Source organism: Hemitrygon akajei, unplaced genomic scaffold (assembly GCF_048418815.1).
Source record: "Hemitrygon akajei unplaced genomic scaffold, sHemAka1.3 Scf000072, whole genome shotgun sequence".
Taxonomy (NCBI): domain Eukaryota; kingdom Metazoa; phylum Chordata; class Chondrichthyes; order Myliobatiformes; family Dasyatidae; genus Hemitrygon; species Hemitrygon akajei.
The window spans coordinates 1,531,600-1,536,443 of record NW_027331958.1 but is presented as its reverse complement, the minus strand read 5'-3'; positions in this window follow the sequence as shown (position 1 = coordinate 1,536,443).

Sequence of the window (4,844 nt, the reverse complement as noted above, 5' to 3'; positions counted from 1 at the left end):
TCAGTCTGAAAGAAAGAAGAAACGGGGACAGGTGAGCGAACAGCGGGACTAATGTACAGGAAGGTGTTTATTTCAATGTAAGGAGTATCACCGGTAAGCCAGGTATGAAACTCTCACCTATTTCCTTGTGGGTGTGGGGACAGAGAGGAGGTAAGAGGACTTTGCTCTCAGGTAGTTCCCCCTCACCAGTGTACCTGGGGGAACTGGGATTTGTGAGGCTGAGGGTGTGGGGAGAGAGAGGAGAGAGGAGGTAAGAGGACTTTGCTCTCAGGTAGTTCCCCCTCACCAGTGTACCTGGGGTAACTGGGATTTGTGAGGCTGAGGGTGTGTGGGGAGAGAGAGGAGAGAAGAGGTGAGGGGGTTACACTCGTGAATTTGGGTTCTATCTATTCACAGGTGTCCCTGGGAGGACTTTGTTGTGTGAGGGTGTGGGGAGAGAGAGGAAAGGGGAGGGGAGGGGGTTTCACTCAGGTAGTTGAGGTCTGTCCACTCACCGATGTCCCTGGGGGGACTGGGAATTGTGAAGGTGAGGGTGTGGTGGAGGGCTAAAGCTGTGAGGGTAATGGAATGGGGTTGCGGTTCAGGGTGTTCACAGCCTGTGGGAATACGGACAGGAGGGAATTGGGGAGGAGAGGGTTTGTCAGTGGGGAGGAGAGAGGGCAGAAGTCCGTTTTGGAGGGTTTACAGAGGGATGAGGTGTGGGCTCCATACTGATGGGCTCCCATTATTCCCCTGCTCCTAGACCCTCAGAACCCACCCAACTCCAGGGCCCCATCCACCGACCTCTCCTCTTTCTCACTTCCCTCCGCCATCTCCCTTCCACCGTCACAGAACTGTGGCGAAACACGGGCAGGACTGGTAGTTCAAGATTTGGGGATTCAGATGTTTCATTCGCTTTAGAAAGGGATGTACAAAGAAAAGATGGGGGTGAGAAATGTCTAAATGTTTCTTCAACATTGCTGTCGTATTTGCTCCCACCGCCTCCCTGTCACTGTGTTCCAGGTTGCTGTCATTCTCTTTGTCAAAGAACTTGCCTCGAAAATGTTCCATTAAATTGCCTACTCTCCTCTAAAATCTTTGCCCTCTGGTGTTTAACATTTCTACCGTAGGAGAGAAACTTTGTCCATCTACCCTATCTCTGCCGGTCATTATTGTACAGACTTCTATCAGATCTCTCCAGGGAGAGATCTTCCTGGAGCTTAAGCTATATTGAGCTTATGGAATCAACGCAGAGCTACTTAGATGGATTCGAAATTGACAGAAACAGGAAGCAGATGGTGTTGGTTCAAGTTTGTTTCTCTGAATGGAGATTGGTCACTAGGTGCGTGCCGCAGGGATCGGTGTCAAGACCCTTGTTAATTGTTATTTATGGAAACGATGTGGATACAAATGCAGAAGGCTGGACCTGTAACAAGACACACCCAACAGCGCCAACCTCCGGAGTTTAGACTCTCTAACTCTCCGCAGTACGAATGGCTGGCGAAGTGACCCGAAACGTGTCTAAAAAGGCTGGTGACGCAGATAGCAAAGACAAGGGCTCAACTTATGAGAATTTGTCAGAGACTTTTCTACCTTCCCTGTTACATCAGGATTTGGGTAGTAAGGAGGGTCAGAAAGACTTGTCCTTGCCCAGGGATGAATTTATAGCGGAACAAATTCGAGATTCTGAAATTGCTGCGTTAAAGCAGGCAGCTCTCACAGAAGTGGACGTTCAGAGAGAGTCAGTGGGATATTATCTTAAGGATGGGGTGTTAATGAGGAAGTGGAGACCACCTACTGTGCCTGTAAGTGAGGATTGGGACATTGAACATCAAGTGGTGGTCCCGAAAGTTTACAGGACTGAGATCTTTAACATGACTCATAGTTTGCCTTTAGGTGGACACTTTGGAGTGAGAAAGACAGTGAACAGGATTATGAGGGAATTCTACGGACCTAATTTAAGGAAGGATGTTGTGAACTTTTGCAGGAATTGCCATAACTGTCAGGTTGCGGGAAAACCTAATCGGGTGATCCCGCCGGCACCACTTAGACCAATACCTGCTTTTGGTGAACCTTTTTCTGGGATCATGAGTATTTGTTAACAATCATGTGTGCTGCGTCTAGGTTCCCTGAAGCGGTGCCTCTCAGAAACATCAGGGCCAAGACTGTGGTAAAAATACTTATTAAAATTTTCACACTGGTAGGTCTACCGAAAGAAGACCAATCTGACGAGGGATGTAACTTTACTTCGAGAACATTCCAGGGGATAGCTGATGAGTTGAGAGCTAAGCACATTGTGTCATTTTCATATCACCCTGAGTCCCAGGGGTCTTTGAAGCGGTTTCACTCCACTCTTAAGATGATGATTAAAACGTACTGTGAGGAAACTGGAAGAAACTGGGATGAAGGGGTTCCCCTACTCCTATTTGCTGTTAGAGATTCGATTCCAGAGTCTTTGGGGTTCAGCCCGTTTGAACTTGTTTTTTGGTCACAAAGCTAGGAGACACTTGACCCTACTCAGAGAGCAATGGTCAGATCAGGAAGTGTGCAAGAGCGTGCTTAGTTGTGTTTTGGAATTCAGAGAATGACTTAACAAGGCTTGTGACCTTGCGAAGCAGAATTTAAAGCTCTCTCAGATAAACACGAAGCAGTGGTATGACAGAAAAGCGAGGGAGCAGAGATACCGTGTTGGAGATAAGGTCTTGGTGCTGTTCCCCCTCCATAGCAACCCCCTTAAGGTGAGATTTAGTGGACCATATGAAATAATTAAGAAAATTGATTCTTTGGATTATGTTATTAGAACTCATGACCAACGGAAGGCAACACAGGTCGTGCAGGTAAATATGATCAAGCATTATCATGGCCTCGAACCTGCACCTGCAAGTACTGTTATGACAACGGAGGAGACTGTGGCGCCTGATACTGGGATACCAGATCATTTTAATAAGCACAATGTAGTCGCCACAAGACTCGGGAGTTCTGATGTTTTTAAAAATATTGATGGAAATATTGAACATTTGCAGTCAAGGCAGCAAAAACAACTGAAGAGCTTAATTAATAAGTACAGAGATTTATTCCGTGACATTCCAAGACCGTGCACAGCTGCGGTGCATGACGTCATTGTAGATAGAGTCGATCCCATTAGGCATTACAGAATGCCTAATTCATTACTGAATGAACAAAGACAAAAATAAAATGGTTGAACAAGAAATTGAATACATGCTAAAAGCCGGCATAATTAGGCCATCCACCGCAGACTGGGCGTTTCCCTGAGCCGGACGGGAGCATGAGAATCTGCACTGACTACAGGAAATTAATGCAGTAACTAAGACAGATGCTTATCCTATCCCAAGAGTGGATTACCGTATTGACAGAGTGGGGAGGGCTAAATACCTGACAAATATTGACCTGTTGAAATGTTACTGGTGTGTTCCTTTGACAGGAGGGGCTAAAGAAATATCTGCATTAGTGACACCATCTGAACTCTATGGGTACAATCTTTTGCCCTTTGGGATGAAAGATACTCCAGGGACGTTCCAAAGGATGATGAATGGTGTGAGTAAAAGTTTAGAAAATACTGGGGGTTATATTGATGATTTGGTAGTATGGAATGACACTTAGGAAGAGTAGTAGAGAAACTGTTTCAAAGGCTGTCCAAGGCAGATCTCACTGTAAACCTTTCTCAAAGTGAATTTGGCCACGCCACTGTCACGTACCTTGGCTATTTGGTAGGCCATGGCCAACTGACACCTGTGCAGGTGAAGGTTCAGGCTATTGCTGAGGTTCCCGTTCCGACCGACAAGAAAGCATTAAGAACGTTTTTAGGAATGGTTGGGAATAACAAAGTTTTGTAAGAACTTCGCAGACATCGCTCACCCCCTAACGAAATTCCCAGGGAAGAGTGAAAGATTTCTGTGGACTGACCATTGTCAGGAGGCTGTTGACCGCCTGAAAACCAGCCTGTGTTATTACCCTGTGCTCAAAGCACCTGATTTCAATAAAACATTTTCAACCGCGGTAAACGCTGGTGATGAAGCAGCTGGGGCAGTATTGTTGCAAGGGGATTTAATGTCCATCAGAAAAATTACTCCACTGTTGAAAAAGACTTGCTAGCACTCATTTTAGCATTGCAGCATTTCGATGTCTACATATGTCCTGCACAGAAACAGCTTGTCGTTTACATGGACCATAATCCATTAGTGTTTCTGAGTAAAATGAAGGATAAGAACAGAAGGTTACTTATCTGGAGTCTGATCTCGCAAGAGTATGACATGGAAAAAAAACATGTGAAAGGTACTGACAATGTTATAGCAGACAGTTTGTCTAGATGTTCAGTTTGAGTTTGTATTGCTTTGCTATGTTACCTGACAATTACACATGTATTGCTTTAAGCTGTATAATCGATAGTTAAGACAAAAAAAAGTTGTTTCATCGAAGATTTTCTTAAAAGGAAGGATGTATGACGAAATCTGAAGTATTATTCTAAGTGGACTGTGCCTTTAAAAAGAGAGAGAGGGAGCGAACAGCTTGTGTGCTATTACAGGGAGAGAGAGAGGGCAACAAATAGAATGTGAGTTGCTTTGGAAACTGAAAGGCGTAAGTATATGATGGACAGTTCTTGTTCAGCACTTGTGATATATATACAAGGTCAGTTGGCTTTGTAATCAGACACGCCAGACATCAAGGAAAACATTGGTTGAGCTTTGTGTGCCCATGAAAAGGGTGGAGTTTTTTCTCACAGTGTGGACAAATGGGTGACCGGTGGAACGCTATCAGTGTGTTTAACCCTTGCTCGGGTTGATAGCGGGACCACGTGAAAAGGGCATCCTCCTTTTGTGCTCACGGTCGGTGACTGTATGTTTTGG